Here is a 24425-nt window from a genome sequence, read left to right as displayed (position 1 = left end):
GACTGTCCCCTCCTCTGCAAATTATAATCACAAGGAGTCACCTAGAGCATTCAGGAATTAGGTGACTTGCCATGAGTGAATTAGCCACATGTGTCAGAAATGAGACTTGAATCCAGGTTTTCACTGCTCCAAGGCCAGATCTTCATCTACTATGGCATGCTGCTATTTGTAATATGTAGCAGCTCTGTTTACATCATGTTTTGACGTTTGAAAAGCACTTTGCAAACTATAAAAAGTACTTTAAAGTAGGATAATGAGAATCTAAGTCAGATCTCCATGACCAAGTCCAACTCTGCCATTGTAACAAAACTGCTTCTAAATGTAACCCTCAAGCCATCTATTATCTTGCATTTGCTCGGCAGAGCAAACTCATCTTTTTCTGTGATCATATGTGTTATTGACAATGTCTTTTCTGAATGGATGGATGGATGGACAGATGGATGGATGAAAAGTATTTATAAAAAGATTATTACATAACAGGCACTAAGTTGAGCAAGTAAGCAAGATAATCCATTGCCCTCAAGGAGCATAGATTTTAAAAGTAGTGGGAGACATAAAGGAATACATAGTTGAAAAGGTAAGGATAGAAAGCAACAGTTTGGGGCAGACAATAGTACAACAACTTTTGGAAAAGGCAATAAAGTGGTATGGTAGCCTGTCTCCAAAAAAGATAAAGAGAAAACTCATTTCTTGGGCCCTAGAGTTTCAAGGAAAGATACTGAGTTCCTATGAGAGGAGAGGAGGAAGCTGACCAGAGCATAGGCAATATGGTTTGGAAATGACTAGTAAATAAGGAGAGCCTTCATCTGTCAGAACCTAGAGGTTCTGGGCTTACAGGATGAAAATAATTCTAAGTACTTTGTCATCTTTTTCATTTTCAAGGAGGGTCTGAGCTTGTGAGTTCCTTGGTATTAGAATTTCAATTTCAGTATAGGAAACTCCCTTTTCCAATTCAGAGCATCTCATTTTTTTTTTAAACTTAAATAGTTGCCTTAGAACACTAAAAGGATAAATAGTTTGCTCAAGGTTATATAGCTAGAATGTATCAGAAATGGGACTTGAACCACCTCCCCCTGACCCCAAGGCCAGCTCCGCTACCTGCTATGTCTCAGTGCTGCACTGTTAGATTCAGTGGCTTTACTTCTGAGTGATTTTCCACTGTTCAGAGAGAACAACTTGTTAAAGTAAGTAAAGTTAATTGCTATCATTTCATACAGAATCTAAATGCTATAAATTATTTCTTTTAATTATGTATATATTGTGGCCTTTATCACAACAAATTGGGTATGCCATTTTTTTTCTTTCAAGGGTATTTTATGCACTATGTCATTTTCTGATCATTACTTATCTACTAGAATACCGTCAATTTCATTTGTAAATGATGTTGTCCTGGACGTACCTTATTCTGTGACTTTTGATAGAGAAGTCTAAGGTTTCTGAGTTCTCTACCAGCCTTTTTTCTCCTCCATTTCTGGATGTTGGTAAGTTCCAACATGGTCCTTGCCATTTCCTCTGAATCTTCCTACTGCATAAGCCATCTTCACTCTGCCATCTTCCCACTGAATGAGACAAATTGAAGAATATGTTTGACATAGTTATCAAATTCTTTACATTTCTCTACTTCATTAACTGTGGCAGATATAAAAGCTTCAATGATCTTCACTGTGATCTTTTTTTTACATTTATTGTGATATCTGAAAATTAAGATGACCAACTATGCTATGCAATTTTGAATACATGATTGAACTAAGTATGTCCAAAAAATCCTTTATTTGCCTCTCCATAAAAAACCTGGGAATTATCATTTCCATTAATTCTCAATTTCTTCCTGCCTTGTTGTTGTTGTTAGTAAGAGCTGAGGGCCATTGTGGTTCCATGTACTTGTTCACATTGTCAAATTTTATGTACTCCTTTTAACAGTTAACAAAAAAATTTTGATTCTTGTTTTTATCCAAACTTGTTTTGCAGCAAAGGTATAGTTTGTTTGTTTGTTTGTTTCATAAAATGAATGAATCAAAGTTCTCTGCTACCATATTATCATGGTGTGGAGGTGACCCTCATTTTCAGGGAGCTACATCAGTAAAATCCAAACCCTGGCAGATCAATTTAAGTTAGAATGGCTTCAAGTATAAGATCAGTATTGAATTGAAGTGACCTGCTGTAAAATATCATTCACAAATGTCTAGCTGTTCCTTTTCTACACCTTCATGAAGAATACTCTCAATACACATTAAAATTGTCATAATGATTTTGTAGAGTTATGAAAGTAAGTATTAAGATAAGACATTTTTTCTTAGTTTCCTTTCTTCTGTAATGGTAAAATGTGATTTATTCCAGTTGGTTGGTGTTTTCTCCTCTTTCTGATATCTTGAGAATCCATCTCATAATGTCCTAAAAATTATGTTGTTTCCAATGCATACTTTCTCTACATACTTGGTCTATTCTTGGTCTTGCTCTTCTCATTTAAAAAAAATGTTTAATAGCATTTCTATATTCTCATGCAACACATCAGAAACTGCTATTATAAGGGTCACTCCATTTTCATTAATGGATGCCCTGGGTTCAAAGCATTTCTGATGCCTACTAGCTGTTACCTTGGACTAGTCATTTAAATTCCTAGTGATCCAGGCAATTTCCTAAGACTATCAGTTGATGAAAAGTTGTGGACCTGCATTCTTATAGGGAATGTCCTCAATAAGCCAATAAAACTGATCAAGAAACATTTAAGCATTTACTATGTACAGGCATCACAGGTTGAGTTGCTGTCCTTATCTATCTCCCTAAAACATTATCATCTACCATCTTCCTTCAAAAGATTGTATTTTATGAATGGTTTTGTATTCCAAAAGATATTTATCTTAGTTGCAATTACTCCATAGTTGTAAAAGAAATCAAGTATTTGCTCTTTGACTTTTGGTTTTTTATTGTGGTGATTGATTTATATTGGATGATCATTCTTCCTTATTTCAGAGTGGGCAGGCAAAGGTGAGGGGGGGAGACAATGGGTTTGGGATGTTTGTGATGTTAAACTATCAGTTCTAGTTTCTGTTTCCATTCATTTTGTTCAACTTTTTTTCACTGAATTTTTTTCACTCTGTATTATGGGTTTGGGAAGGGGTATGTTTGGAAATTGTTAATATAAAACAAAGGTCAGTGATCAAACACTTTTTAAGTAGTCAATGATTTCTTTTTAAAAGAAGAAATGGTGATGGTCTCTTTCAATACCTTTTATTTTCCTATTTTGTAGCATTATGTAGTTTAAATATCTTAAGTTCAAAGTTGCTTCAATTTCATGCCACACTTCAGTTTTATACTTTATTATAATTTGTCATTGATTTGTAAAGATAATTCAGGAACCAGTTTCCCTATCTGTTAAAATACAATCAGCTTCATTTTTTGTTATGCTATTTAGTGTTCACCATCTCTAGTATTATCTAATTCTCTATTAATGTAAGACTGTCCTGGGGTCACTTCTCTTTCCTATACAATCTTTCATTGTTCTCATCAGCTCCATCTGTTCAGTTATTATCTGTCAGCAAAATGGCTTTATAGTCTTCATAGCCATTCCACATATTTCTCCTGAACTCCAGTCCCATGTCTGCAGTTGCCTACTAGGGATTTCTACCTGGATGCTGGTTCTTTAGGAATTTGAAACTAAACATGTCCAAAATGAATCTACCCTTCCTCTTAACTTCCCTCTTTCTATCAAAGGTACCACTTTTGTTCTAATCTCCCAAGTGATTTAAAAAAAAGCCTCAAGTCTTCATCCTCCCTAACTACCCACATAAAATCATTGTCAAATTTTGTCAATTCTATCTCCTTGATATCTCTTGAATCTATCACCTTCTTTCCATTAACAGTCACTGCCAAGGACAAGTCATCATCATCTCTCTGCTGAAATATAGCTTTGTATTTGATCTTCCTCCTTTCAGTCTCTTCTCTTTCTGTTTGGTCTTCCACCTCTCCTGCTACTAACATCCTTTCTCCCTAAGTTCAATATCAGATCCTACCTTCCACAGGAAGTCTTCCTCAATCTCTCTTAATTCTAGTGCATTCCCTCTTTTAATTGTTTCCTGTTTATCCTGTATATAGCTTGCTTCATATAAATTTGTTTGCATGATGTATCTGAAAACAGTAATTTTCTTTTGCCTCTTTTTGCATACCTAACAACACAGGCCTGGCACATAGTAAGCACTTAATACATATTGATTGATTGATTAATTGAACTACCAAACTAAAATTCTTAAAGCTTGTCTATGTCACATCCTCCATTTCAAGTAGCTTTAGTAACTGCCTAAGGCCTCCAGAGGAAAAATCAAGGTCTGTGTATGAAATTTATAGCCCCTCTTTTATTTAATTTCTTGCCAAACTGATGTATTTCTTGTTCCTTTTATGTGACATTTAATCTCCTATCATCATATCTTGGTACATGCTTTCCTCTTACCTAGAATACTCTTCTTTCCTCCCTTGGCCTCTTGAAAATCCTGGTGCCATTACTTCAAGTGCTACCTGTAAGAGGGATGCTCTACTGTCCCTAGTTACTTTGTACTGATTTTTGCATATGCTTTATAGTGTTTTACCAATTTATGTGTTATATTCCTCTTTTGCAGGCAATATCTGGGATTTATTCGCTAGATGTTTTTTGTTCTCTTTTTTTGGTCTTTGTCATTATTGTACATAGCATAAGGCCTTGCACATACTATGTGCTTAACAAATTCTCAATGAATTCAACTTAATTAAAAGAATTCATAATACATAATTATAAACTTTAAATAAAGTTAATCAGATTTTAATCTCTTTCATTTCTTGTCATAAACTATGTTTTCCAACACATTTTAATGCCAATCAGGCAGCACACCTGAGGACTACTGCTGTGAATAATTTAAGGGTCTAATCGCATAGTATAATGAATTCTCTATTCAGCAACAAACTAAACATTATTCAATAAAATAAAGCATAAAATCCATAGCAACATCCTTTAGCAAAACATAGTACCTAATACATGTATGTATCTCATAACACTCAGTATGTCATAGAGTGTATAGCATATATCTTTGCATCCCCAGTCAGGGAGTTCCAGGCTAGGGTCTTCCCTAGCACAATGCATCCTTAAGGTTTAGCAAAAAATACCACACCTTCCTTCCCTAAGTCACCATAAGAACAATCTCCTTAATCAATAGACAGTGTCCAAGTAAAGTCCTCTTTCATCTTGACTCAAGACTGACTTCCCAACCTCGTGGCTCCTCCTCCATGGGCTGACCCCTCCCAGTTCTTAACTGGGTTCACACACACAGGCAGCTCTCTAATCTTTGTCTTAACTGATGCGGACTGTTCCACTCCAAACTCTTCCTGCTTCGACAGCAGGCTCCAGGGGCTCTTGCCTGTGACTTCTGTTTCTAGGAAAACACAGCTTAACAAGACTGTAACAATATTTATACACGTTACCAGGGCAATTGTCTCCATTCACTCATAAAGACCAACAGGCAGGGCTTCTGTCTGAGACATTAACACAGACCAAAAGACTGGACTTTTGTCTGAGAAATCAACACAGATCACAAACATTCTTTCTATAAGGCCTCCCCACAAGCAAGTTCCCCTTGCCTGCTCATACTTACTTCTCTCTCTCAGCTCTGCTTCTGACTCTTGTACTCTCTTTCCACACACTACTACATATAAATACGTGTGTACTTTTTCCAATCAAAGATTCTTGATTGATTCAATCAAAGGCAAGACTCAATCAAAGGCACTTGATTGGCTAAAACTCAATCCAGAACAGTAGCAAAAAAAATCCTACTTTGCTTGCTGTTCTACACATTTATCATTATATTCCTCTATGCCTACTTTTAAATTGAAGTCATTGAGTACTACAGTAAATGTTGACTTAATTTGGAGGATCTCATCAAATTTTTCAATGAATTTCTACAATTCCTCTTCCCACTAGAACAGATGCTGGCAAATAAAGTATAATTATCTTCCAGGTTGACCTTTTGCAAATGCTTGTTATTCATAATGTAAGGTCAAATGATAAAGTATCCCACAAAATGATATTTCTTATTGCCTTTAGATAAACAATAAAGTCAATTCTACTAATTCCTTTCTTTGCTTCTTCAAGAAGAACTTGTGAGCTTTTCTTCTATTTAACAACTTTCTTTCATTTTAAGGCTTCATTGAGAACAGATGTTTATAACTTTCTTTATATTAAAGACTTCTTTGGCAGGCAGACTAGTGAAACTTATGGATTCCTTCTCAGAATAATGTTTTTAAATTCATGAAAGAAAATACAGAGGATTACAAAGAAAACCAAATACATTGAAATAAAGTTATCAAAATAGTTTTTTTAAAGACTGTTTAATAGATCCCAGGTTAAGAAGCCTTGTTTTAGAATTTTAAAAAATTACAATTGATATAACTTAATTCATCTGGAAGTATTTCCAGTCATTGGTCAGAAGAAAATGATTTCACACTGAAAAGTTCAAATCTCCAAGATAATTTTTGTAGGCCTACTAAAAACTCCATCAGTCTTAATGGTTCTGTCTCTTCCTTCGTCACTCTGCCACTTTTACTATGGATTAGGAAGGGCTCTGTTCAGGACTGATAACCATTTCATATTTTTAATTTGTTTCCTGGATCCGTGAGTCCAAAGAATTACAAAGTAGCTGCTCTGTCCTCTATGTTCTTAATTATTAGCCATGCTGATTGTCCAGAGATGATACTAAAAGCCTTTACAGTATTGTAGAATCTTGCCACAGTTTAGTCCTCTCTGGCATGGCTATCAAGAACCCAAGATCACTTCCATATCATTCTGAAATCATCAGAGAAGGAAATTATAGAGGTATTTATAGCTATCAGTCCACTACTCTCTGACTCTGGCTCTTTCTCTTCTGTCTTCCCCGCCCCCTTCCTCTCCTCCCTTCTTTTTCTCCTCTGTCTCTCTTTCTCTCTCTTCCTTTCTCTCCTCTCTCTCTCCCTTCCCCAACTCTAAACATGACTAGGCTCAATCCATCCCATTCCTGTTTCCTTGTGCTGTAATTCATGTGCTGCTGAAATTTCTTTCTGCTGTAAGAAGCACATTTTATTGACTAAGCACAGCCTTCCTGAAGATTTATTTCATTTGAATTTTAGCTATCTGCTGTGAAAGAATAAAAATCATGGCAAGCATACAACGAATTAATAGGTGTGGTTAACTTAGTCTTGATTTTGTTTTCCTCTCCTGAAATCACTGGTGTTTATTTGAGTTTAAGCTCATAAACAGAATGCTCCATTTTGTTGATTGTATCAGTAAATGGATTTAGTGCACATTTAAGCCAGCCCTTATACTAAAATGTTTTACATTCACATTTTCTTTTTAAAGACATATATGATGGCTCGAATTCAACAATCTAGTTTCTTCTCATACAGTGATCAAAAAGCAATTTAAGTACAGTAAACTTTTATGTTGTTATTTGGGGGAGAGTGTTATTTGGAAGACAATAAAGCATATAGATATAGGCATCTAAAAATGAATGTGCTGTGGAATACTAAATTCATTCTTATTCTCCATGTCTCTTAGTCCCTGCTTGTTTCTGTGAGTTCTTTGTTCTTCCCCTTTGTGTAAGCCAATTCGAAATAAAGAGTCCCAAAGACCAACAAAAGTTCATCTAATAATGTCTTTAGGGATAACAAAGGAAGACTAAAAATACATTTCTCTGCATGCTGAGCATTAACATTTTCTCATTGTAGCATTGACTACTCTACCCTTATTAGTGAAAGATTCTGTAAAGTGACTCATATTTTCCATTTTTTTTTTAATTTAAGCATCACTAAAAATATGAGTGCCTTGTCTAACTGGTTCATCTCTTCCTGTGAACCTACTTGGACATAGCCCTGATATGTTTGAAAAACTGTTCTGATCAAACTGGATCTTTCTGGAACTTTTTTGTCATCCAGCATTACAGTTTTCCCTCTTAGCTTTATGCCATCTGGAAATTTAACAGCACCTTGGCAAATTCTTTCTTGAGGAGATTTATTAAATTACATAAAGTATTTTTCCTAATCTCTTAGTGTGTCTAAGAGGATATAAATGAGGGTAATCTCATTGGTGTGAAACATAATGCTATGGTCAACACTGCTGGTCTGATTTCTAAAGTATCTGTTAACTTAATTCTATTAACTTAATTCTGTTCCAAGACCACAGATTGAATGCTTCACCAGAACCAGCCATCTCACCAACACACATTGGTTTTACAGGGCACTAGGTGAGAGAGTACGTACGGATCAGTGCACATCAATTACAAGGGAACAAACAACTCAAAGAACATGGGCTATGCATTAGAATTATCTTTCTATTTTAAGGAAAACTATTGAATACATCCTAACTATTCTTTAAGGACTAATTCAAGCGCTACTGCTTCCATAGAACCTTACTGGCCACTAAAGTCACAGTGATATTTTTTTACCTCTAAACTCTTACAAAATGTATTTACTATGCCAACAACTCATTATTTATTATCTATAGCTATATTTTTACATAGATATTATATATTTAGATGTTTAAATTGGTTAAAATAGTTTCCTCTTATGGTGTTTTGCACATTATAGATGGTTAGGAAATGATTCCAAATGCCTGAACAAATGCTTATATTATTTTATATAGTCTGACCATGTCGCTCCTGTGCTCAGGGAATTTCAGCAGTCTCCTACTGTCTCTAGGGTAAACAACAAACTCTTCAACTTAACATTTGAAGTCTTTCACAAACTGACACCAGCTTACTTATTTCAAATTACTCCCCTTCATGCACTCTGTGCTCTGGCCAAACTAGTCTACTTGCTGTTCCTGGATGTTGGTATTCTATCCCCTTTCTCTTTGCTCCATGCCTGGAATGCATTCCCTCCTCACCTCTGCCTCTCAGAATCCCTACTTTCCTTCAGTTTTCAGCTCAGTTACCATACACCAAATGAAACCTTCCACCATTAGACTTTGAGCTCCTTGACAGCAGTTTCTGTCATTATTTGCAGGCCTACTAGTTAGTACCATGCCTGGCACAATGTTGTTCTTGTTCTACTGTTCAGTCTAGTCTGACATTTCATGATCCTGTGGACCATAGTACACCAGACCCTTCTATCTTCCACTGTCTCCCTGTAATGGTAGTTAAAATAGGAAGATCTTCTCCTTTCCATTAATAGGCCCATGTGACCAGCTTAAGTCACATGGAAGTCTGAGTCACAAGAGTCTAAGTCACATGGAACAGGAAGAGGTGGAGCTAGAGAAGAGCTGAGAGGAAATTGGTCAAAGAAGTCAGAACTGACAGAGAGAGAAGAGGCAAACAGCTAAGCTTGTGAGTGTTTGGGGGATGATGTTGTCCTCCACATTGTTATTGTGTATAGATTTTTGTTACTATGATGGATTTGGCTTTCTGGCATCTGAATAAGTGTTTTGATTCTGTCTTCCATGTGGAGAGTCTGTTGTATTTCGTAATTCAGAATTGCACCAGGATGTTAATGGCCACTGCAGGCACTGTGAATATTACATTGGCGCTACACTTCCAAATTCTTTCTGAGTTATTGTTCATTGTTTTCATGACATTATCTACCCATCTTATCCTTTATCATTCCTTTCTCCTTTTGCCTCCAATCTTTCCAAGCATCAGGGAATTTTCTATTCAATCCCATCTTCTCATTGTATAGTCAAAACTTCAGCTTCAGTATTTGTCTTTCCAATGAATAGTCTGGATTAATTTCTTTAAGTATCAGCTGATTTGATCTCCTTGCTGTTCAAGAAGCTCTCAAAGTCTTCTCCAGCACCACCATTTGAAAGCATTGATTCTATGGCACTCAGCTTTCCTCATAGTCCAGCTCTTACAGTCATACATTGCTACTGGAAAAACAAAAACTTTTAACTAAATGAACTTTTATCAATGAATGATGTCTCTGCTTTTAATTTCATGCTGAACCTTTGTCACTAATGCACTTAATGAATGCAGTAATTGACTTGACCAATGCCTTGTTGTTAGTATTGTTTCTCCTATCAAATGATCATGTATACATGTATGTGACTCAAAGTTGCACTGCTCAATACATAGGATGTTTGAGAACAGGGACTGCTTTCAATATGTCTTTATTTATCCTCGTAAACATTACACATAACAGCTGTTTTGTTTTTGCTGTTGTTGTTGTTGTTCAGTCATTTCAGTCACTTCTAACTCTTTGTGACCCCACTTTTCTTGGAAAAGATACCAGAATGGTTTGCCATTTCCTTCTCCAACTTATTTTACTGATAAAGAACTGAGACAAACAGGGTTAAGTGACTTGCCCAGGGTCACATAGCTACTGAGTGTCTGAGGATGGATTTGAACTGAGAAAGAATAGTTTTATTGCCTCTAGGCTTAGCATTCTATTCACTGTGCCACCTACCCATTCCAGCACTTAATAAACATCTATTGTACTGGATTAGAAATATCCAAATTTATTGAACAATAACTGGGAATGATTATGTTTGAAAAATCACTTAAATGAAGACCAAACTAATGTATATGAAAACAACCCTGAAAGATTCCAGAACTCTCATCAATGCAGTCACTAATTAGACTATGAAGGAATGAAGATAAAGTATGCTTCTCCTCTCCTGGCAGAGAGGTAATAGACTGGAGGTATAAACAGAGACATACATTTCATAAATATAACCATTGTGATGCTTTGTTTTGCTTGACCATATTTTTATGTTACAAAGTAGGATTTGAGGGGAAGGAATGATAGGAGTTAGGGAGAAGGAAGGAGTTGATGGGTAATCAGACTAATGTAAAAAAAATAGCATCAATGATTTTTTTTTTTTTTAATGAATAAGAAAGCAGAAAGAAGTTCAAAACAGGACAGAGACAAGAAGGGAAGTTTTGTTATGTTATGATAAATTTCATATACATGTAGCTATATGATAGAAATTCATGATTTTGTATGCATTCTCTTTTCTATACTTTATCAAAATCTTGTGTTTAAACTCATAATAAAAAATTAAAATAATATAAAAGTATTCCTCATACACATGTGCCATTTTCCTTTTTTTTTTTTAAAGAAAACTCAATCACTATTAATAGAATAATTTTAGAGGATATTTATTTAAATCTCTTAAATATATTCCATTTACAAAAATTCAATTTATGCATTCCATTGATAAACACATATGTTGTACAACACAAAGGATATCTACATTATAATGACTTATTGATCAACATTTTTCACTGTTTCCACTCCCGTTGATACAAGCTATGGTCTGTATCTGCTGACATTTATTAGTCACATCACTCATTGCAAGTGAGATCTCTCTCCACATACATGGTCCATCAAAAACCAGCTCAGTGTTTACCAGAGAGTTTATGATGCATGTTACCGAAATGGTAGGGGAATAAGGGTATCTCCACTGCAAAACCCAGCACTATTTTCAGACCAAAGTACTTAAACTCAGAGTTGTGCCATGAAATATCAAGAAATTTCTCCAGGACAATAAAATATCTATGTAATTCTAGAGGCATGGAAGTTAAGCCAAGAATACAAATATCTCTATTAATTTTCTATGTGCTACTTTCACTTAGGTTTTCAATAGCTTAACATGGGCTTGTATTTTTTTTTTAAAAGCTTGCATTACATCACCTGATATCACATAACATGTAAATAAGTGGCTGATTAAACAAATATCATTAATGCTCTAGTTGTCCCGATAGATAGATAGATAGATAGATAGATAGATAGATAGATAGATAGATAGATTTTGCATTGGATTGCTGTATAGCATTGCCTGAAAGGAAGGCTTCTTTTATGTAAATGTATATTGAGTGTATCAATCACTTATTACTTTCTCAAAATAAAATGCAGGTCCCTTACATACCCTTAGAATACCTGCCATTTCTTCATCTGTGAATGTTTTCCCCATAGTTCCTTGCAGAGAGAGGCAGCTTTTATGCTCTGTGCATGAATTAACTGTCCCAATGTATCTCCCTTGTTTTTTTTTTTGTTATTTATAATTCATTGAAAAGGTCTAAATAAGGCTACCTATATTGATCAGCATTCATCTTTAGGTTGAAAAATCAGTCATGGTGGTTGGCAGGGAAACTCATCTTAATTGAGTAAACACCAACAACTCTGGGTGACATGTGATGATGTTCCAAATGGAAAATGAAACAAGGTCCAACCTGACCTGTCCATACATAAAGCACTGAATAGTATAGAAACTGCTTAACCACACTGAGTCTCACTGGAGTGAAAAGCGCTAAGGAGAGTGCGAGTCCCATGATTCAGGCCATAGCTTAGGTGAAGCCTGTTCCCATGTGATTTGTGCTGACACAACCCTGGCAAAAGCTCTCCATGACCCTGGGAACCTGATGTTCTTGCAGATAATTGAGCAACAGGGCCTGGAAAACTAGCTTTGGATACTAGGAGAAGCTTTGTTACTTCCTTTGGGTACGAGGAAGTGGGTGAGTCAGGGGATAAGCTTTGTTTGCATGTGATTGTGGCTTTAGCTTTTAAATATCTTGACCCTCAGAGTAATAAAGGGTCTATATATTTGCATTCCCACCTGCCCCATGTCTTTCTTTTCAGCTACTCGCCAAAGCACTCCACCTATGCTGGCTGCCCGCAACAAGTGGTGCCCAAACAGGGACCTCAAGAAGTCAGAGACTGGACCTGATATTTCAAGTCCTCCAGCATAGTGACCCCTGTTTGGAAGGAGCTCCACACTGGAGAAGACAGCGTAAGGTAAGGGGAAGACTCAGTCTTGAGAAGCACTTTCACTTCCTCCCGAGTTTCACTCAGACACTGAAAGCTCATTTCAGCAGGCTTAGCAGGTAGAGTGTTAGTGTTCTGGAGAAAGCAAAAGTATCTCTGAAGCCCAGAAATATGGGACAAACACAGTTCAGAGAAAAGGATAAAGAATCCTATGCATGGGTGCTAAAAGGTTTGATGAACAAGAATGGCTTATACTGCACCACAAGACAGATCACAGAATTTTTAGATGTAGTACATCATTGTTCTTCCTGGTTCCCCCAGGAAGGTACTTTAGACATTGACTGCTAGAGAGTTGTCAGAGAACAAATGAATGCTTACTATGAGGAGGTAGGGCATTCTCTATGCATAATGTGATAAAATTGTGTCTTAAAAATCTCACAGAATGTAGAGAGACCAGGAGTTTTGAGCAGGGTTCCCAATCAGAAGAACAGGAAGAGGACTGGGATAAGGAAGATAAGAAGGAGGAGAAAGTCTCGCCCTGGCCAGGCAAGCAGAACTTTCCTTTCATCCAACCTACTTCCCCATCTTATTCTCAGATAAGTTTACAAGACAGAAAGTCAGTGTTAGTAGTGGAGAAGACTTTACAAGCAGCAGAAAAATGGGGTGAAGACATGACAGAATTTTTAGACATAGGAACAGGACTATATCTGATATTAGAGGATCCTGATCCCAATAACTCCAAAGCAGCCATCAAGAGGTATGAGCTTTCAGACCTAAAGCTGCTTAAAGAACTGGAAAGGGCAGCAACTGAATATGGAACCAATCCACCATATGTAAGTGTGCTTCTTGATTCCATCAGAATAACAGCCATTGCACAATATGACTGGCAGCTGGTGGCCAGGATGTGTCTGGAGCCTGGAGATCATGTTCTATGGCAGTCAGAATTTTGCTTCCAGTGCAGGGATCAGGTGATGAGAAATGAGCAACAAGGCATTAACTATAGTTATGCATAGTTATCAAGGACAGGACAATATACACCTTTAATTAATCAGCTTGGATTTGAGCTTGCTGCTTATCAACAAGTTATACAGTGTGCTCAAAGGACGTTTGGAGCTCTCCCAGGAAAGCAGAGTAAAGGGCAGTCATTCACTAAGATTACTCAGGCAAATGGGGAGCCTTTTATCGACTACTTGGCTCCCTTGACTTTGGCTGTCACTAGAGCCATAGGAGATGGCATAGCTGCAAAATTGCTCATACAACAACTAGCTCCAGAGAACACCAATGCTGACTATAAAAGAGCATTGGCAGGAACATCCAATGACATGACTATAGATGAAATGGTTAGGAAGTGTAGCCATGTCGGGTTAACAGTTTTTTGTGCAGAAATGACGGTGGAACACCTCGCCAACCTGAATATCACAAGGAAGGGGTCTCAAAGAAAAGAAAAGGTTTGTTATCAATGTGGGAAACCAGGACATTTTAAGGCAGAGTGTAGACAAAAACCCCAACAGACAGAAGGGAAGACAAGTGATCATGACACTACTCCAAAAACCATTTGTCCGAAATGCAAAAAAGCTTGCATTGGGCATCTCAATGCCATTTGGGAAATGGAAAAAGGGGGCTGGCCTTGGCCCCTCCAACAACAGGGACTGCAATGGTTTTGTATCCCCCCAAGCTGACAGCTCATTTTCAACCCCACAGTGTGAGGTGGAAGACCCAGGAGGGCAACTAAATCATATGACAGCTGTAACTGTCCCAATAAGATCAGTATGCAGTCACAGTTTTACCTGGCCATGGGACAAAGGACAATCCCCATACTACATATTTCTCCATTCTATCCCAGGATAGAATGTGAATATTGCCAAATCACCCTATCCCTACCTTTTATAAGGGAGGAGAACAGATAAAGGAGGTTATCTTGTACATAACAGGAATACAAGAGCAAAAAATTGCCAAAGGCAATACAGTGGGTCAATTAGTCATCATACAAACACAAAGAACAATAGAACATGTAACTAGAAATGGAAGAAAGTCAGGAATTAGGACAGATACATACTTATTGGGCACAACAGATATGAGTAGTGTGACCCATTCTAAAAATCAGAGTGGAAGGAAGAGAATTTGATGGCTTTGTTGAAATAGGGGCTGATAAATCAGTCTTTAGTAAGACACAATGGCCACCTGAGTGGGAGACAACAGCCACAGGAGCAAGCATGTATGGCACAGGGACCATAAGAAGCCCAGAACTTAGCACTAGATATTTGATTTGGGAACAAGAAGGAAGGAGAGGTGAGTTTTGGCCTTCTGTAATTGAATCCATACCACTAAATTTGTGGGTCCGAGATCTCTTAGAACATTTAAGAGTCACCATGCAGACAAATTTGTACTGAAGGCCCCTTTTGAGCCACCACATGATGGTCCTTTGGTGTGGACAAAGAACACCCCCTTATGGATTGAACAGTGGCCTCTTCCTCAAGAGAAATTGGCAGCATTAAAATGACTAGTATAGGAACAATAAGTAAAAGGTCACATAGAACCTTCCAATAGCCCATATTCCAAAGGCCATTAAAACTGACAATGGGCCTGGGTATACCTCCACTGGGTTTAAGGAATTCTGTCTCACTTTTCATATCAATTATACTGCTGGCATCCCCTACAACCCCACAGGGCAAGCAATCATTGAACACTGTCACCGTGATATAAAAACAGTTCTTTCCAAACAAAAGAACTGGGGAGACGGTGGATGACTAAAGCCCTATATACCATTAATTTTTTGATACTGAATGAGAATGGTATTACACCTGCCCAGAGACAATGGGATATAGAAAAACTTTCATTACAAAACATGCTGATTACCCCTGGGTCCTGAGAAAGGACCCAAAAACAGAACAGTGGTAGGGCCCCAATAGGTTAATAACATGGGGGTGAGGATATGCTTGTGTTTCCACAGGGAAAGATGGGAAAGAAAGCACGATATGGGTACCAGAAAAGAATATCCACTCTGTCTCAACAGATGAAGAAGATGAGGATTGGGAAAGGAACTACCCCAAGGAGAGCTCGCTGAAGACATTGGACCAAAAAATCGGTCACCATGGTGACTCTCCTGTTTGCCACTCTGGAGATAACTGCCAGAGCACCAACAGGAGAGGAAATTCAGACATGATGGGCTTTCTTGCGCAATCCACCATGGGTTAGGGTTGTCACTTGGGGAGAGAATATAGACATAATTACTATGATAGGTAATGGCAGTTTCTATTTTGAACCTGCACATTATCAATCCAATGCCCACAGTGCTACAGCTATTACATACAATTTGACTGGCCTCACATCATGAGCCCCCATATGCTTCATGAAAGTTAATAGTGCCACCAGTCCTTGTATTGTATTAGAGACAGTTACTCAGACTGTATATTTTCCTCCTCAGTATAATTGCACAGTGATGTCCTATGTTACATTTTCAGGAATAAAAGGACAGTCATACTATGAACAATTACCACTGGGGAAAAGAACTGGAATGATATGTCATAATGGAATTCATTGGGGAGGGTATCTCACCAGCCAGCCTCCATGGGTGAATTGTTATACTAATCAGAGAAGTGTTTGTAGCAATAGTGAGTTGATTCTTCAAAACTGGTCATGTGTGGGAAGAAATGCATCATTTGGGGGATGGGTGATACCAGAATAGACCCCATTGGAGGAGAAATTTGAAAATACAGAGAACAGAACTTTGGGCAAACTCCAAGACTTTAACAAAGAGACATCTCTTTGGACACCTAAGTTGGGGGCACCAGATAAAGAAACTTGGAAGGCCATGGCAGCCATAGGCTAGGTTGAAATTGTTAAACATGCTTTTCATAATTGTTCAAGAGGAAGAGGTAGCAATTTTAATAAGTTGCTTCAGCTCCAAGCTTGTATTGCAGGAAAATTTGCTTTTATGATAGTTAAAAAGAACAGTTTAAATGTGCAGAAAATTGTATATGGATGGAATATTACAGCTCTTAATGCTATAGTAAGAGAATGTATAGGCCCTAATGTGACAAATAATGAAGTAGTGTTTATAATAAAAAGACCTCATTTTGCTTTGTTTCCAGTTGGTGTGTCAGGATAGTATGTCTCAGCAGCCAGTGAAACTTTCCACCAGTTAACAGTTAAAATGAAACAAAAGAGATGTATTAGTTGTGTCTTATTAGGAGTTACTATGCTTGTTTCATTACTTACTTCTATGGCAACCCTGGGTATGGCAGTTAGCAACATGCAAAATAACATAGTGCAAGCACAATATGTAGAGGCATTAGCAAGAAATGTGAGCAGAGGATTTGAGCTTCAATTGGAAATTAATCTGCAATTGTGTAAAGAACTTAACATCTTAAAAGATACCATTCAGGCAATAGGAGATGACCTGGACATTCTAGAACCACAATTAGCCATGAAATGTGATTATAGATTTAACTTCTTTTGTGTAACCCCAGGAATGTATAATGGTAGTAATTATAATTGGACAAATATTAGAAATCACTTCAGTGGAATATGGGAGAACAGTTCAGTGGCACTGGATATTGATTTGCTTCATAAATTAGCCATAGAAATAAATAAGGCTGCAAAAGAAGAGTTGGATCCACATGGGAGAGCTGAAGCAATTTGGAAATGGTTTAAGAATGTGAATCCCCCTGAATCGCTTGTACATTGGCTCATGTCGAAGATACCCTTGCTTGAAACAGTTATCTTACTGCTCCTTTGCAGGCCTCCCATTGTGATGTTCACCTATTCCCAGATAACATTCTTTCATACCCAATTCCATTATCTGCATTTGCAACAAAAGAAAGGGGGAGATGTAGAGGGCTAATGGGAGTGCAAGACCGTGATTCAGGCCATAGCTTAGCCTAAGCCTGTTCCCATGTGACTTGTGCTTACACAACCCCGACAAAAGCTCTCCATGACCCTGGGAACCTGATGTTTTTGCAGATAATTGAGCAACAGGGCCTGGGAAACTAGCTTTGTGTACTAGGATAAGCTTTGTTACTTGCTATGGGTAGGAGGACGTGGTTGAGTCAGGGGATAAGTTTTGTTTGCATATGATTGTGGCTTTAGCCTTTAAATACCTTGACCCTCAGAGTAATAAAGGGATTATATGCTTACATTCCCACCTGGCCAGTGTCTTTCTTTCCAGCTGCTCGCTGAACCACTCCGCAGATGCTGGCTGCCCGTGGCACCAGAGTTCCCATAATACGAAGGCAGGACTAGACAAGCCATTTTATGAATTGTAAAAGATGATTTTAAACCTATATTTAACTCCAATAATCCGTATGAAGTGTACTAAGCAGTACAGAATTGGTCTGTAATTGGACTAGCCAGTGTCTAGCATTCAATCTTCTTTCATCATTCTGCAATAACCTTCTAACAGGTCTCCCTACTTCTGATTTACAGCATAAAGAATGAAAAAAACACTAGATTTCAAGTGAAAGGATATGGATTCAGATCACAGTTTTCTCATTTCACCATCCATGTAACCTTGGGAAAGTCCCTAACCTTCCTAAGTCTTGGTTGCCTTCCGTGTAAAATCAATCAGTCAAAAAAATTTTTAGGTACCTACTCTAAAGGCTATTTCATCTCTAAATCTCTGAACTTCTCTGGGAGGTAAAGGAGACAGAGAAATATGTCGTGAAATGTAATTGATACCAAACAAAAGGTATCAATATTTAAAACAAAATCTATAATGCTGTGATACCCTCCCATTCAAATCTATCCTATACTCCACTGTCAAAGTAATCTGAGCAGACAAATCTAATCATGTCATTCCCCACTTAATGGTTCCTTGTTGCTTACTGGAACAAAAGAGCTTAATTTCATTAACCTTGTATTTCAAGCACAGTCACAATCTGGCTCCAAACTACCTTCATAGTCTTATATGACACTGTTCCCTGTCACTTACTTACTCTATCTTCCTCCAACTAAATTAGACTTCTCCCTCTGCCCCAAAGCCACCCTACACTTTGCCTTTGCTTATGTTTATTCTCTCCCTCTTTGCTGGCTCATCATCCATATCATGACCTCTAAATGTGGATATTTCCCCCAGGCTCTTTTTGGGACTCTCCTCTCTCTTTTCTCTATAGTCTCCATGTACTTCTCCGATCTCGTGGGTTTAATTAGATGACTCAGATTCATATATCCAGCTCTAGTCTCTCCTGAGTTTCATGACCTCTTGCCTAGATTATTACAATACTGTCTTAATTGGTTTCCTTGCGTCAAATCTCTCCATCCTACATAATGCTGCCAAAGCGATTTTACTTAAGCTCAGAATTAACCATTCCATTCCAGTACTCAACCAAATGCAACGGTTTCCTAGGCCTCTCTGATAAACTTTTCTGTTTAGTTTTTAAAGCCCTTCATAATATGGCTCCATCTATCTTTCCAGCTCTATTGGAAATTATGCCCACTTCTGTTCTCTTTGATTTGATCAAACTGCCTTCCTCTCTGTTCTTCATACATAACACTCTATTTTCAGCCAGCATGCTTTATATCCCCCATTCCTGAAAGCTCTCCTTCTTGACCTCCACCACATAGAAATCCTTTAAGACAAAGTTCAAGCACAATCATCTACCTGAAGCCTTTCATGATCCCCCCTTGCTAGTGTCCTCCCTCCCAACCTACGTGGTATTTGACTATCTTGCATTTAGTTTTTTTCGTATATATTTATTCTCTCTATATATATGTATTTATATAAATATTATAAATTAACATATGTATGATAAATATATACTTTGTTTAAGTACAATATATACTATATATAATATAGCATATATTTTAATAAACATATAATATACAGAAATAAATGCAAATATAAAGTCTTCCCCAATATAGTGTAAATTCCTTGAGGAAAAGGATTATTTCATCCTTTGTCTTTATATCCCTAGCTTCTAACACAGTGCTTAGCACATGGCAGGTGCTTTGTAAATGCATAATGATGGATGCTTCTCCACTTATACCTGAGATGAATTCTCAACTTCCACAACCCAATAATCTACCTGTGAAAAGTCTATCTATCTTCCAAAATCCAGTTGAAATATGCTATGCTTGTAAATCTTTCTCTTTCTGCTATAAGTGATCTAGTTTCCTGCTTGGACCTCTCAAAGTACTTTGTACCTCTGTATGTATTTACATACATCAATATGCCCATGTCAAATACTAATCATTTCAATGATGCTACAATTCTTCCACCAATGCAGATCCCAATTTCTCTATAATTTCTGGTCTTTGAGAGCTGTTTGATCCTTAACAAGGTTGATTAACTTTTCCATGATCAAACAGTTGTGAAGTTTTAGGCAGGAATAGAACCAAAGAATTTTTAAATTCAAGTCCAGGACTGTATTCATTATGCCACACTTTCATCCTTATAATACTCTATATTGTCTCTTGCTTATTTGTTACAAGCAATATCTTCCTTATTGGACTATAATTTCCTTCAAGGAGAAACCTACAAATTATAGTAGAAGGAATACTGGCTTTAGTGTCAAAGAATCTATGTTCAAATCCTGCCCCTCATATTTACTTCATGTATAACCTGGATAATTTACTAAACCTATTTAGGTCTTAATTTCCTCCATTGCAATATAAGGAAATTAGACTAGCTGACCTCCAAGGCCTCATCCTACTTTCAATCAATGAATCTACATCCACCTTTGTATGCTATAATGTTGATGATTTGCATATATGAAACATAAATGTTTCCTCTCAAATCACACTACCATTCAGAAATTTACTAAATCTTAACCTATTGGGGATAAAAATTAAATTTGAAATTAATAATCAGTATCATTTCATCTAAAATTAGGAATTTGATCTGTGGATTACAGTAAGCCCAAAAGTATTAAAAAATTTCCTTAAATTGAGCTATAGTCACTCAAAATGTTTAGCTTAACCATTCACACATGTGTAACAATGTAGACTAAGACTTCCTATTGTCCAGACTTTGATTTGCAATTAAGTGAACTGCATGTTGAGTTCTTTCACAGTGCCTCTGTGTCTTGGAAAGACACTGTAGATAGGCTATGAACTGAGTTCAAAATTGAATTGGAGAAAGAAAGGAATAGAATGTATTTGAAAAACTAGGAAATACTTTCAATAATCCCAAACTGTTGCCTGAAACAATAACTTATTTTTAATGCTAATATTTTAACAGAGATGCTCATTAGCTATGAATCAGAGAATGCCATAATCTTCCAAGAATTAAAATTGTAAGTGATCCAAAGGATGGTGGAGAAGCATCTGGTATCTACAAATAGGCTGCAGCATATAAACAACAACTTGCATTTAAGAAGCAGTATAGAAGAAATCATTCAAGAAGTGTATGACCCCCCTCAAAAAATGGATAAGTCACATAGCAAGAGTAAAGGATAACAGATGGACAGTCAGCACTGCACTCATTCCCACATATTGCTAAAAGCACTAAAAGAAGGCTTCCATCCATCTTCCAAGCTTCCCTATTATTACTGAGGGTATGACCATGCCCCCAGTCATCTGCGTTTGCAATTTGGGTATCAAGCAAAACTCTTTGTACTCACTCATCCCACATTTCTGTGATATATGATTAATTAGAGTCCTATTTATTGGACCCCTATTTTATTCCAATCAGTATTAATCAGTTTGATATAATTCCAAAGGGGTAGTAACTATAAGTTCTGATAACAGGCATCAGAGTTGTGAACTGCAGATTGTAAATTCATTTGCATAATCATAGGAAGTTAACTAAAGGGTCCCATCCCTGTTTTTTCTTGTTAGGGTGAACAAACCCACGCATGTATACTTGTAAATACATTCATATGTGCTGATTTAGAACTTAAGCTCCATGAGGTTAGGAACAATTTCACTTTTGTCAGTTAACCTGTCCCTTATGCTTGGCTTAATGCTTGGCTTACTGTATAAGCACATATTAACTGATCGATTGCAGCATACTGGATAGATAGTAGATGAAGGATTAGAAAGTCTTTCAATATGGATGAGATCACAGACCTGTGAAAGAATTAAAGTGCAAATTTACTTTAAGTTTAAATGTTCTAAAATTAACTTTAATATTTCCAATGTTCTACGTAAGATTATTGCATCACAGATTTAAAACTTGGAGGGACTTTAAAGTTCACTTAGTATCCATCATCTTTCAAAGGAGAAAACTGAGGCTCAGAGAAGTTAAATGATTTGTTCAAGGTTACACAAATAGAAAGTATCAGTGTTAGGATTCAAATCCAGATCCTATAATTAGGAGATAAAATAATTTAATGAAAAGAGTGCTGTTTGTAGTCAGAGGACCTGGATGCAAATCCAAGTTCTGTCACTTGATACAAGCTTGTTCCTTGACAAGTTATTTAACCTCCTGGGCCTCAGTTTCTCTCTCTTAAAATGAAGAGCTGTGCCTAGATATTCTTTAGCTCTCAATCTATAAATCTATTATTTCATAACCAATTCTCTTTCTACTGCCTGTTGATTATAGGATCATGTTGTATTAACACGAACATTTTCTATAAAGAAATTGTATCACTGATTCTTCCCCAAATTTAAGTCCCCTTAAGAAGAATGTCTAAACTATCAAGACATCTGAGAAATTGCATTTTGAGGGAGCTAAATATGCAGAGTACATGATACAACCCAATTAATCCCATATCTCTTCAATGCTCCTATATACTGGTTGGTCTGGTTATGCAAATCAAAATGATAAGGTTAGGAATTGATTCAGGGTCAGGTTGTAAATAATGATATTTCCGTAGGTGCCTGCAAATATCCTGAGGCTTGAAAGCTTCCAGAAACATATTCTGTGATTGTACATGTCAGTCTACCCGAGGTAAGTGAACATTCCCTTTCACTTTCCTGATCGTTCTGAGATTTGTCATGCTGACAGAATAGCCCTAGAAGGTATGTTTAAATCCCTTTACATATAATTGCACAGCCCATTACACTGGTAATTTCCTTCAACACTGCCGCACCTGATGATTTCTCGGTTTCATTTTGACAGGTTACAAGAGCTGCATTTTTGTCACATTTAAACTTGTGTCATTCTTTGAAACTTTCACTCCTTCATCTTTTGGGGAGCTAGAGTACCAATAAGTTTGTCAATTAAAATTGAAAGGAAACTATTGACAAACATGTTAAAAATCATCTGCTGATATCATGGACAGTATCATTTTCTATTTCCATAAAAACTTTCAAATGGGAGGGAAAAAAACAACTTCCTGCTTTCTAATGAGTACACAGGCTCTCTTGAGTCTCTTCTCCAAATTGTACCACATAACACTGGTTAAATTTTAGTTTATGTGTTAATCAAGTTCACACTCAATTCTTAAATTAAAATATTATACGATTTCATTTCTGTGATCTTTCCAGTGGCCACAAAATCATAAACTTTAGGAGCATGAAGGTATTGAAGCAGATTTGTTATTAATTGAGCCTTTCTCTCTCTTTCTCCACCTGTCTTTCTCATGAGTACTCTCTCTCTCTCTCTCTCTCTCTCTCTCTCTCTCTCTCTCTCTCTCTCTCTCTCTCTCTCTCTCTCTTTCTTCTTCCTTAATATTACTGCCTCTCCAATAACCTTCTATTCCTATGCCTGAAGAATGAGAGGGAAAACATCTATCTTCCCAGGCAACCTATTCAACTTTTTGATAGTACCAATTCTTAGAAAGATTTTTCTTTACATCAAACCAGTACTTACCTCTTTGTAAATTCTACTCATTATTCTTAGTTCTTCCTTATGGAGCCAATAAAAATAAATATAATCCCATTTCCATATAATAGTCCATCAAAGAGTCAGCCATCATGCTTCTCAAGTCTTCTCATCCTCTTTTCATTCAATTGGCCCTCTTGTACCAATTTCTTGAACTTCTTATCATTAATTTCATCCTTTTCTTGATTCATTCTAACTTGTCTATATCCTTTCTAAAATGTCTAGTCTGTCTGCATCCTTCTTATATATGATATTGAAGAGAGTATTACAGATGAATCAGATGTGACCTAATTAGAGAAAAGTACAATGGACTGTATCATCTTTCTTGTTCTAGCCACTAATGCCTCTCTTAATAAAACTTTGAACTGTAATCAATATTATAGGTTTTCAACCTTTGTCATTTTGTTTGGTTAAGTCAGCCCAGGATCACAAGGTCACAGATCTAAAGTATCAAAACATGCTTGTCTTTGGAAAGTATATCTTTCCCAATTTTAAGTCTCAAATGACATTCATGGTCAGAGGGACCATCAAACAAGATTTTCACTGTTGATATATTTTTAAGGAATTCTGCATAATTTTGATGCATGCATGGAAACATTCTATTAAAAGAGAATTAGTATTTGGCTTCACTGAGACAAATCTCTTTAGTAGTCAATTAACAATAAACAGAGTAATGTATTTTTCTACATCTTTCAGTCATATGAATACATATATATGAAGATGTATCTACTCTGAACTACATCACTTGCAAAATTCCTTTTTGATACTTTCATTAAGGATACCCTCAGTGGATGCATAAGTGTTTCTCATAAAAACTCATATTAGTGGGAAAGTAGGTATATGGGGCAATAATTCTTGATGTTCTATCCATCACTTTCTTTGGGTTTCACTAAGATTTGAGTTTTTGTACCCTTTTTATATTTTCCCTATCTATATATAGCTTATTAATAGAACTCTAAACATTCTTACAATTGTGTTGCATTGATTTGGATCCCCACTACATACACTTGATCTAACTCAGCTACTTTTG

At 36.8% G+C, this 24425-nt stretch overlaps 1 long non-coding RNA gene across 3 annotated transcripts in view; it reads right to left on the bottom strand.

The window, feature by feature from the left end:
- Nucleotides 1-23737, bottom strand: part of LOC140527323 (uncharacterized) — a 357549-nt gene extending 333812 nt beyond the window's left edge. For all 3 annotated transcript variants that reach the window (XR_011974763.1, XR_011974762.1, XR_011974764.1), the window contains exons 1-2: nt 23384-23737; nt 1400-1559 (exon numbers count right to left, since the gene is read on the bottom strand). This is a non-coding gene — a long non-coding RNA (uncharacterized lncRNA). The remainder of the gene's footprint in view (nt 1-1399; nt 1560-23383) is intronic.
- Nucleotides 23738-24425: the final 688 nt, after the last annotated feature.

This window comes from Notamacropus eugenii, chromosome 2 (assembly GCF_028372415.1).
Source record: "Notamacropus eugenii isolate mMacEug1 chromosome 2, mMacEug1.pri_v2, whole genome shotgun sequence".
Lineage (NCBI taxonomy): Eukaryota > Metazoa > Chordata > Mammalia > Diprotodontia > Macropodidae > Notamacropus > Notamacropus eugenii.
This window is presented reverse-complemented; position numbering and strand designations above follow the sequence as displayed.